Source organism: Haemaphysalis longicornis, unplaced genomic scaffold (genome assembly GCF_048455015.1).
Source record: "Haemaphysalis longicornis isolate Haplotype H1 unplaced genomic scaffold, Haemaphysalis longicornis Haplotype H1 scaffold_1, whole genome shotgun sequence".
NCBI lineage: Eukaryota > Metazoa > Arthropoda > Arachnida > Ixodida > Ixodidae > Haemaphysalis > Haemaphysalis longicornis.
This window is the reverse complement of record NW_027526203.1, coordinates 292,219,314-292,234,404: the sequence shown is the minus strand read 5'-3', so window position 1 is coordinate 292,234,404 and position 15,091 is coordinate 292,219,314.

The following is a 15,091-nucleotide window of genomic DNA, read 5'->3' as shown; positions in this document are numbered from 1 at the left end:
CCGGGCTCGAAGACATGCGGCACCAGGATTTCTCCACAGAACGACAGGGGTTTGTAACCAGAGCGGGCTGACAGATCCGCGGCCTTTACGGGCCCCAATGCGTTTGTAGTACCCGCGAATGTATGATGCGAGCTAATCAACAAAGGGCAGTCCTGGTCTGGCAACCATTGTAGCCCCGCGAAAAAATGGCGGGAAAATTTGCGGGTACGCCAGCCGAAATGCCACCGGCGGGAAGACTACATGTGCTCTTTTTTGCTTTTATAGCCAGCAGAGGACAGTCATCCGATAGAGTCGGTGGGCTTGTCGCAAAAATAAGATATTTTAGCGCTAATTCTGGAATTATGAATTTTAATGTGAGCATATACAAATCAGCATTCAGATATGCAAAACTTTTTAATCGCGAGGGTGTTATGATGTTCCATAAGTGATAGGATGTAATTGAATACCAAACACCTATTCCACGTCATTCTAACACCCATTAAAGGAGCCATGAAGAGAAAACACAAGTTTGGTTCATTTAAAAGATTGCCTCGTTAGAATCATACTGACACCACTTTTAACGTAAACTTCGCTCAAATAAGCTACATAATTAGGAAAAAAGGGAATGGCCATGCGACCCACTAGCTCATTTCCCGCAACAGAACCTATGATGTCATTCGAGCCAGTTCTGCGATTGGCGGAGGCCGGCGAAAGTAAACGCAAATTAGGCAGAGCTTACAAGCTTGCCGAACAAGCTATTTGCGTTTAAATTTAGGGCACATTCTTTTTAAAGCCGTAAGAATGGTGGTAAGTGTAAGTTACGAAAGCACATGTAAACATAGAAGTACCGCTTCGTACTGCTGTTGTTGGTACTGCGCGCACTATGCTTGTTTAGCTGCACAGAACTGCGGGGCTTTGGGGTTGTCTCAGACGACGCTGGCCGATTGATTGACGCGACGGTGTCTTCGTGAACATATTTGTCGAGCGAGCACTATGTTTCACGAATCCATTTTCTCCCAGAACGAAAAAAAGGCAGAAAACGACACGCCACGGTATGGTTGCGCCACCTAGGTTCAGTAACGTTATAGTGACTGGAATATATTGTATATTCTAGGCACTATAGTAACGTAAACAAACGCACGAATACCTCAGTGCCAGCGCCAACGTACAGGGTGGAGACACCCTTTGAACGGTCCCGTGCCGCTGCAGTTGGGTCAATGTGCACAACGCGTTGTTCTCGTTCCCACGAGACCCAGCAACGCGAAACAGATAAGATGATTCAAACTTCGCGGCGATAATTTTAGCGCGGTTTTGATACAATGACTTGTTTCTGCAGCGAGCGAGTGGACCAAAATGGCGGCGCTAGCGCATACGTGTCTCCACCCTGTACGGCGGATGTGTGAATCAAGGGACCCTATGCTGCAGAGCGGTCGGTTCCTGTGATGTCATTTGGGACCACGAAAACGCACGTTTGAGCGGGAAAATAAAAATTTTTACCTAAATTGATTAATTTCTCAGTGAATAAAGCATCGTTTGCATTCGGACAAGCGCTGGGGGCACTATAAAACACGAAATCTTTCGAATAACACAAACTTGCATTTTGTCTTCATGGAGCGTTCATTATTTCAACACCCTTTTTCCCAAAAGGGTGTAAAGATACAAATTACGGTGTTGGAAACTAAGAAAAGGGTGTAAATAAAAAGCGGTATAAAAAGGCCGTCAACTGAGAAAAAAGGAGTAAGGCACCTCCAACTTTGGAGGTATTTCATACTCGTTTACACGGGTGGGCAGAACATTTTTTACAAGCGGGGGGATGTTTTGTACCTCACGAAGTTTAAATCAATATGAATTGGCATAATTTATTACAAGTGAAGCTGTTTAAGCTTGAACTAGGTTCGGTGGCGTTAGCAAAAAAAAATGCAGATAAAAAGAACTGCACCTCCTGTAAAGGGTGCACCACCGCAGATAAGTTATTATAACAGTGAAGCCGGCTTTGGAGCCCGTTCGAGTGTAATCACAGAAGGCGGAAGCGTATGCGCACCTCTTACTATACCATTTCAATGGCGCTAGTCTATTTGGGATTCTGAAACGCAAACAAATTGGCGCAGCTTGCAATAGTGGTGCAAGGCTGGAGGAACAGCATAGCTGGGGGTCGAGCTAGCTTGTTTACCCCTTGGATCCGCTGTCAGTGTGGGGGAAACACTGGAACAGCCTTGTAAAATCCGGTTAAACTTGTCCTCGCCCCACAGCACTTATCCTAGCTTAGCAAGAACATCGCAAAGCCTAGCAAACGTAGCAAAATGTAGCAACACCGGAAGAAACTAGGTAGACACCTAGCTCCGCTGTTCCTTTTTTTTTTGTTTTTCAGCTGAACACCTATTTCACACCTATTCAACACCCTACAGAAAGCCAAGCGTGTTGCAGTCGGTCAACACCCTTTTCGCAACCAAACCATAGTCTTTTTTTAATTTTATAGGTTCAAATTGATGTTTCACGTGCCAAAGCTAAACTTGGGCATGAGACGTATATGGAAACGAGTGATCATTGCAGACGAACATTTTTTTTTTGCTTTTGAACATTTCTTACCAGTAGAGGAGGGTATGAGGGGATGTCTTGTTCTTTACAGTGCAATTATAGATGCATGCATGGCCTTATTCAATGAACAGCTGAACACCTTTTCCACACCCTTTCAACAGAAAAACCGAGGGTGTTGAAGTTGATCCACAATCTTTTTTTTTTTTTTTCACACAAAAAGTGTGTACAGCTAGGAAAAGGGTGTTGATATTAAAAAAAAAGGGTGCAAATGGCCTCCCAACACCCTTTTCCCACTTATGATACACCCTTTTTGGCCAAAAAGGGCGTAAAAATGTTTAATGGGTGAACTTGCTGTTGGGTTAGATGCGTCTTGCGAGGGTAAAGCCAAATCGTAGCATCGTCCACATATATAGTGCGTCAAAAGTGAGGTAATTGTCGGAGTTGATTGGCAATTTTTTACATGACAAGACTGAAAATATTTGAAGACAAAATAGCGCCCTGCGGTACAACTCTGTGGCAGTTGAAAATCTGTGGGTGCTCCTTACGTGTATAGATTTAAAAAGTGCGGTTACATAGAAAATTTTTAGCAAAATAGGTGAGTCTGCGACCGTTGTAGTTTATTCAAAATCGCAATGGTGAAGGCGCGGGAAACAGTGTCGAAAGCTTTCTTGAGGTCAGTAGTAACGAGGACTCCTGGAGCTGTCTTTATGAATTCTTTCTCCATGGCACATCTTTCCCATCATTGGTCGTAATGAGTGAAGGCTGTCATCAGTGGTGAGACCGGGCCGAAAACCGGTTAGCGTTAGGTCGTAAATGGGGTTATTTGCTATCTCGAGTAGATAAGCGAGACGGGTAAGTATCACTCGCTCCATCAGCTTGCAGGGAGTGGATGTGAGTGAAATAGGGCGAAGATTGGAAACGGCAGTAGGAAGCGTTTTAGGCTTTGGAATTGGGCGTACGACGGAGTGCTTCCATTCAATTGAGAGTATGTCAGAATTCCATATTTTGTTAATTTCCGCTAACAAGTGTTCTTTGGATTGCTCATCAGGGTTGAGGGGCATTTCCCAAGTAATTTTGTCTTTCCCAGGAGCGCTCTTGACATTAACAGCCTCGAATACCATGTGCAGTTCTTGAATGGTGAAGAATGTGTCCTCCGCCTTGATCTGATCACCGTAGATTGGGGCGCAGACAGTCGAATCGTAAGAGTTGTTATTTCGGGGAAGAATTTTTCGGCTGCAAATTGCTCCAATTCTTCTACGTCTATAGACAGAGCAAGTAGGAGGTTTTGCGTGGTGTTAAGGGATTTAGTTTTACCAAAGAGAGCGTATGTGCGCCACAGCTTATGGGATCCGGTCCTCTCACTGGAGCTGGCGCAGTGCACAAACCAACGAGTTCTTTTAAGGTGCTTAGTGTTATACCTTCTAGCTTGCGCTGTTTTGTTTGGTCTCTAAATTGTTTGCCATTGCGGTGATATTGAAGGTAGAGGGTCTCGCGGGTAGCCCAGAGGTTGATCAAGTGTTTGTCAGGCGTCGGAGGGTCGTCCCGGATGTCGAAATGTCTGCTTGACCACCCGAACGTGCGCCCATATTCCACAGTGAGTGAGCGAAAGCGTTCCTAGTCAACCGTTGTGCGTTGTAATTTGCAACAAGGGGCTGAATCTGCCAAAGTGATCCATATAGGGTAGTGATCCAAGCCAGTGGGGTCTGCAGCACAGCGCCATTCGCAAACTACACTTTTGTGGCCCCCGTGAGATCGAGGGGGTAATCGAGGTAGTTTTGATGTTCCGGTCCGGCTCTTGTATCGTTAACGACGAGTGCTTGGCCACGAAGGATCCGTTAGTTGTGGTGCCAAGCCAGGTGTTTAGCGTTAAAGGGGCCCTAAATAGGCTTCTGAAGGTCATCATTTTAATCGCGCAATCGCTAGAGTACCCCTTCACGACAATGTATACTAAATATTACACCTCTGAGTAAAGAAGGGGCCGCACAAACACGCAACAAAGACGCTTTCTTTCTTCCTTGCTCACCTACCGCTTCCTTGCCGCCACACTGCCGCGCTCTGACGTGCGACAGACTGCTTGTGACGCACCCTGTGACGCACGAAGCTCTTAACAGTACGGCTGCGCTATTGGTGGGCCCCGTTAAATGCTGTAGCCAATAAGCGTTCCCGCCTCTGGGGGAAACGCGGTTGCGGGCGCGCTTCTGCACCGGCGGCACGGCGTATTTGTCCTGCACCGGTGGCACGGACGAATGTAGATCGTCGCCATCCGTCACACGAGCTTAGCTGAGTTTGCGTCGTTTACAAGGTATGAATAACGCTGAAAAACACGGAGCATCTCTGCGGGCACAAACGCCCGCTACACGCGCGACCGCGGCCTGCACGGTCGACAAGCAGCCCCCTGTGCGGTGTATGCACGATACGGCATACACCGCTGCAGCTAAAACTTGTCACCGCACGCCAGAGCGGGACTATTGCTGAAAATCAGTTTGCAAATACGTGAAAGGCGGTGATAGTGCAGTGAAAGATTGCGAGGGGGATCGTCGTCGTTGCGGCCTCGCAAAGCAATGCACGGATAACTGCGGCGATGCTAAGCCTTTTCCCAGACCTCGGTGGGACGAGTCAACACCACCTAGCACGAGTTCACCGCGACAGCGCCGCATGCCGAAACGCTAGCGAGTCAGTGGCAATCTCCAATTGTTGTCTTGCGAGCATGTTGTGTTTGGAAGCCCCCTAACCCGCCGCGGTGGTTCAGTGGCTAAGGCGTTGCGCTGCTGAGCACCAGGTCGCGGGTTCGATTCCCGGCCGCGGAGGCCGCTTTTCTGATGGAGGCGAAAAGCAAAAAATAAAAAAAAAAAAAAAAAAACGCCCGTGTGTACGAGATTTCGGCGCACGTTAAAGATCCCCAGGTGGTCAAAATTCATCAGGAGCCCTCCACTACGGCGCGCCTCATCGCCTGCGCTGCGTCGGCGCGTTAAAACCCTACAATTAATCAATTGGAAGCCCCCTATCTCGCCTTGAAACGCTCGTTTCCGCCAACGCGGGCACGGCCGGCGCGAGGAGCCGTTCGATCCCCGGTAGCGGATGTAGTAGGCGGAGCTTCGCCGTCGTCTGCTAAAAAAAGAAGCGTGACGTGCCGCCGAGCGGAGCCAATGGCTGCGCGCTTCTCGAACCAACCCTGTTTCTCTAGGTGGAGCACGAGGTCGCGGGTTCGATTCCCGGCCGAGGCGGCCGCTTTTCAGATGGAGGCGAAAAGCAAAAACGCCCGTGTGTACGAGATTTCGGCGCACGTTAAAGATCTCCAGGTGGTCAAAATTAATCCGGAGCTCTTCACTACGGCGCGCCTCATCGCCTGCGTTGCGTCGGCGCGTTTAACCCTACAATCAATCAATCAATCAATCAATCAATCAATCAATCAATCAATCAATCAATCAATCAATCAATCAATCAAATCTAGGTGGTCTTGCGCCTGGTCGGTGACGTCTCCGCTTCCACAGTGCTTTGGAGGCGCGGTGAAAGAGGAAATGCGCCAGGCCTTCTTGCGGGCCCTTTTTAATGAACGATAACTCGGCTAATACTGAACGCTTTTAAACCATTTTCGCGGCAGGACGTTCTTTGGATAGTACTCCAACGATTGCGCACGTAAAATCGCAACCTTTGGAACCCTGTTTAGGGCCCCTTTGAAATCTCCAACGAAGAGGAGGTTGTCATGCGGGTATATCTGGCGCGGGTATATCTGGCATGGTAGCCAAAAATAATCGATGCCAGGAGTAGCTCGATAATTTGTCGTAGGGCGGGCGTCATGAGATGCTAAGACATATCTCCTCTTGTTAATATTGCAGCGGACCGCCACCATTTCCTGTATCTCCGTACAATAACAAGAGGTATCAACTTGGGTGTAAGGTATGTCCTTCCTGGTGAATATGGTTGCTTCTGCTTCCGTTTTGAGTTGGCCCCTGTGGAGTTTATGGTATATGGATGGTACAAAGTAGGCCTGATAACTGGTGTCGTACCTCTCGTTTCCTGAAGCAGGAAAGTGAGGGGCTGACCGGTTGTCCAGAAAATTTCCCCAAGCTCTGCGACATTGTACTTCAGGGAACGGCAGCATGAAGAACGTCACAGTGCGAATAAGGTTTAGACGAAGCGATGTGGAGTGGTTGTAGGGCGTTGAGCGGTATTCACGTCTAACTGCATGGTGATGCGTTGTAGGATATTCTGATTCTCAGTTAGCTGTTGTGCTATTTGTTGCATGCAGTGCTGAAATGATTGCATATGCTCTGCTGGCGTTCGACTCGCAGTAAATTTCCGTCTCTTTTTTGTGTTCTTGTAGCATGGCGAGAATTCATGATGGCTGTGGGGGCTTATGGATCAACCTGAAGCTGAGTCTTATCCGGCGAGCAATCGGCCCGGCGACGAGAACTGACAGGGGGGGGGTGGCTAGTTGCTTTGCGCGGGTGTTGCTTGCTTGAGGCTGCAATTTTGGGCCTGCAGTTTGATGGAGAGATTGTGTCTGGCACAAAAGGAGACAAAAAAAAAAAAAAAAAAACGCGAGGACAGTTTTTGCCGGAAAAGAATGCAAAAATGGAGACGTGAGGTCGTTAGGTTGTAATGAGGTCATTACGCACGGAGAATTTGTCAGGACCCAATTCGCAATGATAATGATGAACAGCACAAAAACCGAGAAAGAAAATTTGGCAGACGGATATAGGAACGCGCTTGCCATGCAGCTTCTGCCTCCTCCGGCACAAATTCTTAATTCCATTTTACCATCCAACGGCTTCTCTTGCTGATAAATGTGTTTTGTTGTCTTCAGTTGCAGCATGCGCTTGCTGTGGAGCGACCTTTAGATGCAAGCTTCGACGATGACGAAGATAATTATCGGCCAACACGGCCACATATTGCCGTAAAGTGGTTATTTGGGCGTGTTGGTTTTAGATGATCAAGGGACGACAGCGCAGCTGGCACACGGACAAAAAGGAAGAGGACTGGACACACACGAGCCGTGTTGACTGATAATTTTTACGAACTCGAGAAGTAATAATTTCCCTAGGTGGTAAAAAAAAATGGCGCAGCTTGCACTAGTGCAAGATGCGCCAATTTTTGGAGAAACGGCAGAGCTGGGAGTCGACCTAGCTTCTCCCCACAGGGGATCCCAGGAGAGATGGAGCAGCCGGACCCCAGCACTGAAAAGCCGTTTCGGACGGCAATGTAAAGCAAATATCATTAAAGTATGTGCAGTGTTTTATTCAGTAGCAATCGTCGTCATCCCTTTCATCGTCGTCGTCCGACGGCACAGCCGCGTAGGGCAAATCCTCTTGTAGCGCGTCCTCGCATCCACGACGACTACGAAGGCGGGAGCTCCTCACGTGGCGCAAGTCCACGTGCAAGCCTGGACGACGCCGCGAGCACTCCTCACGAGACGCACGAGCCACTGCGCGAAGGTCATGCCGGGCGCCTCGCGCCGGGGGAGTTTTCTTCTTGGTATTTTTTCTTTTGTGAACGCCGCCAAGCTCAAGCAAACAGCTCTGCCAGACCCGTGAACAGCGGACATATACAAATGACAGTGCCAACGCTGCAAAACAGGATGACAATTAACTACCAGGTATTACCGCATCCAGAGCGACAGAAAACGACCGTTGAGAATATCATTGTATCACAGAACGAGTCCCCATCAGAATCTTTCCATATATGCAAGCGTCCACCGCAGACATGGTGGAATGCACGATAGAGAGAGAGAGGGCGAGTCGGCGTTCGAATCAGTATTACAACGCCGACACATTTGCTCAAGTTTATCTTGCCCACGGGCATATTGGGATACTGGGCCGTCGTTTTCCCCGACTCACGGCCGCGTGCAAGTGCATTCACGTCCGTCAGGTGTATACGTGCTTAGAGGGGTCGCATTACACCGCACACCGTGTGAACAGCGTAGAAATGTAAACGCACAGGCCGGAATGAGATATTCTGCAACGTGTTGCAGCCAATTGCACGGCGGAGTGGAAAATTACCGCTGCGCAAGTGGCGTATAGTGAGCCGGAGATGGCACGTCTGTGGGGAAAAACATTAAGAGTATTCACCCTCGACGATTGTCTTTAAAGCTACCGTGAAGATAAAATACAACCTTTTTTTTTCTAATCTATCCTCTCGAAACTCACTCAGCTCCATTCCGGCCCTGAAAGACGTATTAAAAAAAAAGATAAAAAATGTTTAGAAACTTTCCAATTCCACGCTACAGAGCGTCGGCAGTGAAAACACTGGAAACACGGAGCCTTCTCGATTATCCATCCCGGACCGCTTGCGGACTGCCAGGACGCGTTCCGGCGCTAGATTTTCCCGTGCATGCCTATGGAACCCCCAGTTCGGAGGCAGTCCGCGGGCCGTCCAGGACTGGCATATCGAGGACGCCCACAGAAAACAGCAGTGGGGCTCTTGGATCATCGGTCCCGGGCTCTTCGCAAACTCCCCGAGGACTAGGAGCAGCCCCGCAATATTCGTTTTTCACATAATTCCTAAGGTGTGGAGAATCCTAGCAAACCACACACTACTCGCGGCGAGTTCGAGAATGTAAATCGAAACCATCCGGTGTTTGTTATCGTTTAATTGGCCCGATCAAGCGGAACTAGAGGCACCACGTATACTGCTCGCAGCCATGTTCCTGGCGGCGGCTTTGGTCTGCGGCCGCAAACCGCACAGAGTGCCTGCGATATCATTAAGGCTGGGAGAGTGAGTAAAGACTTTAGTGTTTACTCACTCTCCCAGCCTTAATGATGAATCACCAATACTTCATCTACTTTTCTCGTTTTGTTTGAAGTTTGCGTGAAAACTGGCATCATTGTCATTGAGACAACGTACTTTTTACAGAACTTATACTTGTATTTTGTCTTGACGATGCTTTTAATGCGAAGCATTTTTTGTTGTTTTCGAGCGAACAGCCGTCCACAGATAGTGATCCCTGGATCCTCACAGTTGCGGAATAGAAATTGCACAGGATAGAACTTGTAGAGCGGGTAGTAGCTTCACCGCCATAGTGGCCCCTGTGCTGTGGTGCACCCTTTACAGGCATATCGGTCATGAATGGCTCTAGATACTGCTAAGCGGGTAAGTAGCCACAGAAAGTTTCGAGTAATCTACGCGTGCAGGCTGCATCAGCAGCTGTGACTATGTCACAGGCCACCCAAGTTTTGTGCTTCACGACATGTCGGGCGCATAACCGGACACTGGGGCTCTTCGATTTTACAGTCTCGGACTCTTGAAAGATTCTGCAAGGAGATAGAATAAATGGTGGTGGTGGTGGTGTTGATTAATGGGTGGATCTAGCCTGGCGTGATATGCCGGCAATTGCTCCCCCGATCAACACCTTCAACTTCTTTATTAGCAAAAAAATATAGAATTGTGGAGTAGTATCCTCCTTTCAGGACACCATTCGTGATGCCAGCTGCGACGGCCCTTTCCACCAACCAAAGCTGGTCGTCTGGACTGGAACTGGGCAGCACGCTCTCCCGCTGCTCATAAAACGGATGAGGAATTCTCCGCGCCATAGGCATATGTGTGAAAAATAAACGGAGTATTGCTTTTCGGGAAGCTCGAGGCAAGTCTGGGACTGATAACAGAAGGGCCCGCTGCCCGTAGTGACTGGTGTCATCGGACACAATGGGGAGCGTGTCCGAGCGCGCAAGCATAAAATGTGCTCCCGGCGGAGAGCGTGCGTCCCTACAGGCACCTTATGCGCGAGCACTGCGTGAATTAGCTTGCTGCAGATGATCCTACGCCTTCATTCGCCGCTTCCATTTGCCAAGGGGCGTGGAAGACGCCAAATATGCGCAGCAGTCCGCAGTGTTTTCAATCGTTTCGTGCGTGCTCTGCCGCACAGGAAAATTGAAATCTTCTCGAGAACGTCGCAAGAGAAAGGGCTGTTACGAATCAGAGGATGATGATGATGGTGATTGCTATTGGTGTCCCCTTCGTAGCGGGGTGATGATATGTCATCTTACCCAAAAGGACGAATATACCTGTTTTGTACAGGCACAAAGAGCTTACTAGGCACAAAATACTTTTTTAGATGCGACGCTGAGAGCATCTCTTGTCGGCGGCCGCTCACCCCCTCTCCTCTCCAATAGCGAACACTCTCTCGCGGGGGGCATTGGATTGGATTAAAGTGGATTGTGTTGCGTCATAGCCGCGGCAGACGCACTGGCGCGGGCGCGTGCCCAGGTGAGAGCGAACACTCTCTCTCAACATCTGCGGGTGTGCGGCCCAGCGCGCTCTCACTCCGCCGGTGGGCGGCGCTGCGCGCGGTGCTGCGCATGTGCAGTGCTCTCTCTCTCCGCGATCTCCTCTCCTTCGGGCGCGCTGCGCATATAACCGGTGTGCCGCTCTCCGGCGGCCTTTCGGTCGACATTGCTCTCCGCTTGCGCTTGAACCCCCCTCACAGCGTCGCATCACACCAGGGTTCCCGCGAGGGGAGGTGGGCGTAATTTTTAAATGCGGAGCATTTCTTAGGCTCGCCTTGTCCTGCGTCGTTGATGGCGGCGCCGTTCACACGCTCACTGCGCATGCGCAACTCTCCTCCTTTGTGGGGATCCGCTTGATCCCCTTTCCTCCTCTCGCGAGCGCGATGTTCGAACGAGCGCGCTTTCCCGCGCACGTGACGTCACCTCGCGGGCCGACGCGCCGGCGGGCATAAGGTCCCTGAAAGAACTAGGCGGGCACCGACTGTCCCGCCGCCGCTGTCGCTCCTCCTCGCCTGGGAACCTGCCTCCTCTCCTCCGCGCTTTATAACCGCGACGCGCACGTTTCGCGGGTCTCTCTGGCTCTCTGGATGGCTCTCTCTCGCTGACTCTCTTTTGCGCTCGGGGATCGCTCTCTGGGCTCGGAAGGAGATGGAGGATAGAGTCTAGGGAACGCGAGGGATCGCGGCTCGTATCGCACCCTCGCCGCCACCCGTCCGGAGCGGGGCCCATGACCCCAATCGGACGCGCGAGGTAGGCTACCCCCACCTCGCCGGCAGCCCCCGTGTCGCCTCAGCCGTCGGGCCCGCTCGAGCCCGGCCTTGAGGCGCGCGTCGGTACAGTGTTCTTAACCCGGCCTTGGCGTTATTATGCACTGTACAACTCGGCCAATAAACCCTCTGGTTCGTCCTGGCCCCTTGGAGCCTGTCGTCGCCTGTGTCGGTGAGTCGAACCCGTCGCGGCGTCTCCCTTGTGGACGCCGCGTACCTCTCTGGGGCATTTTGGATGGGTCAGTTCCGGGCGTAGGGGGAACACCCTGAACCCCACTTAGGCCCACAAGGGACCGTCGAGCTCACATGGCGCTCAACGTCTCTAACGAAGCTAGCCGGGGTGGTTCGCAATCCCGTAGCTAGACCCATTATGCCCACACCTTACACCCACAGCTCCGCGATACTACACCATAAAAAAAAGAAATAGTTCGCGGCGCCCGGTTTCGATCCCACGACTCTCTGGCCGCAACGGGAGGTACGCGGTGCCCTTCCCACTACGCTACAAATCCGGGGCAGGAGCAAGTGCTACGAACGCGCCTTATGTCCTTGACTCATTCAAACTACCTCAAGAAGCTACTGATACAACGAAGGCACGCGAAGCTGAGCGTCAACGGAAACGACGAACTTAAAACTTTAGAGGGGGATGCTGAATTTCCCGTGGGAAAGCTGTGGCGGGAAGCGCCACGCGCCTTGCAGCTCAACCAGCCCCGTCCGCAGCGCCTCTGATGCTGATTGTGGCAGGATGCCCCTAGGGATTGGCCAACCAAAGAATCCATCACGAGATAGGTTCGCGTTCAACCACCGTTGTCATCTTCCCGTAGGGGAACCGCCGAAGAAGAAGAACGAGAAGACAAAGCTGCGAAAAGGAGGGCGTGTACATTGCTCTCAGCCGGTGCACCAATGTCAACAACCTTTACCTCACCAAAGCTGACGGAGACTACCGATTCTACCACAGAGACAACATCGACAAGAACATGATGGACGAGTTTCGGCGCCTCGAGAACCACCGCCTACTCATCGTAACACAACAGCACTTGCGTGCCTTTGCCACCGGTGTGGACCCGGACGCGGAATTCCCTCTGGCGCTAGTAAAAACCAGATCACTCAACATAACGGCAACACAATGGAACCACACGGAACCGCCACGATGCGAAGCCGAATATTTCCCACAGCGGGCCGCAGCGCTTCGGGCTTTGTGCCGAACTCCTCGGCTGTGTGGCGAAGCCTCCACTACGTGCGCTTTTCGAGCAGGCCTTCCTGTCGGTGACTCACGCATGCAGCCGACGGATCCAAACACGCCGCTACATGTCTGGGAAAGTCCGGATCGCTGTCGTCTCTCTCTCTGCGTGATTCAAACTTCGGCGGTGGCAGACGAGACATGCAGAGACTTGTCCGAAGGACGCGGAAGCCGTTGTGGAGACCTCTCTCCCCTCTTTGGAACTCAGCGTGCACCGCTACTACCGACCGCTCACGAACTCTGGAAAGAGCGCTGTGTGTCTGTACTGTCGGGTCGTGTGCACAATCTAGAGGGAACGCTTGTTTGACCGTTAGCACTTTGGGTACAAATAAGACCCCCCCCCAAGCGCTGTAGTTCATTCCTGTTTGAGCAGTGAATCAATGCTGTCACTCTGCTCGAGTCCTGTCCTGTAACCTCGCCCGTCGGGGCATTGTTCTCGCCTGGCTTCAGCTCATCTCTCGACATGGAAGTTAAGTTTGCCTTCGGCTTCTGGTCTTCTTCAAGGCAGCAACATTGGCTGGCCGCTCGCTTCAACACGCTACCACACGCATGTCGGAGGCGACGGAGCTCGGCTCGGGTATGCCTTCCCGTACGCAACAGGGCGTAGAGTGGGAGGCGGCTGTTCGCATAGCACGGTGCTCACGGCCAAAGCCAGCAATTTGCTCACTTTAAATCACGAGCCTGGTCGCCTAATACCAAGATGCCCAAGGAAGCTAGAGGATCCGATGTGGGAACTACGAGAGAATTAGCCCATAACCTCAAAGTGTGTGGCAAAAGATGGAGCGCCGGCCGGCTCCAGAAACGCGGAGTCAGATGCTCTGGAACGTGAGGTACATATTTATGAACAGACGGGCTTTTGTGCTCGAGAACGATATTACCCGCCCCACCAAAAGCAATGGCCCCTGCATGACTGGACGAGTGTGGCCGACAGATAATTAAGCACCGCCACGGCTCATTTCTCGAAGTGCTAATGAGCCAGTTCAAGGGACTTTGCACATGCAGAGCATGGTGTTCAAGGCACCTGCCCTGTACACGTTGCAATGAAGTTTGCATACCTTGCATTTTAAAATGAACCAGTGTCAAAGGGGCCTAAAACTGACTCAAATGCTTTCTACAAACAGCTATAGTAGTCATAAAATAATTGGCCGACACCACGTTTTGCCAGTGTCTGCAGAAGTCAGGTGCAGCAACTATAAAGGACAACGGTTAAATAAGGAAATCGTGCGCACCTCGCGCAAACTGAAGAAGACAAGAAAACAATTTAAACGATCATCAACAACGTCTAATAGCAACAAAATTTGTAGGCCTCCGCATGCTTTTAAACGAGAGTATTAAGAAAGCCAAACAACACTATCAACGGGTCACACTACCAGAATTTTTAACTTCCTCCCCTGCGAAGTTTTGGCGGCATTTTTCAAGAAAACAAAGGGCTGTGCCAAATCTTTGAGTGAACAATGTTCCAGTCAGTGATAGGCAGCGCATTTGTGAAACCTTGAATGATTACTTCTGTACAGTGTTCACCATTGACGATAATGTTGCACCGATATTTCGTCCCTCTGTTGTTGCCCCACCTATCAATGATGTGTACATTCATGAAGAAGGCGTCTTTACACTTCTTGTTAACTTGGACCTAAATAGGATGTCTGGAATTGACGCAATTCCTAATGCATTTCTGGTCAGGTATGCCGAGTGGTGCTCTAATTATGTTTAATTTTTAATAAATCTATTTCATGCGTGAAACTGCCAAAGGACTGAAAGTATGCAAAAATCACCCTTATTCCTAAAAAACAAAATGAATCCCTACCCAGTTCCTACCGGCCTATATCATTGCTGTGTACTTGTGCCAAAGTACTATATTAGAGCATATTATTTTCAAGCACATCACTGGTTACCTTGAACACAATAGTATGCTTGACAATCGACAGCATGGTTTCCGCAAGAACTTTTCCATGGTAACACAGCTGCTGGACACCGTTCATGACCTCGCATCATCCATAGACAGGCAATGGCAAGTTGATATCATTTACCTAGATTTTGAAAAGGCATTTGATTGTGTTTCGCATCCTAAACTTCTTTTGAAATTAAAACCCATTTTACAAAACAATTCATTACTTTCGTGGTTAGAAGCATATCTTTCATGTCAGGAACAAGGCGTTTATATTGACGACGTGAATTCCAAATCTGCAGTAGTTCAATCTGGAGTCCCTCAAGGATCCGTGTTAGGGCCTGTTTTGTTTCTAGTTTTCATTAATGATATCGCTTGCAACATACCAATAAAAGTTGAGTTATTTGCCAATGATTGTGTGCTATACCAAGAAATCGAATCTGCCAACAGTCAAGACACTTTATAC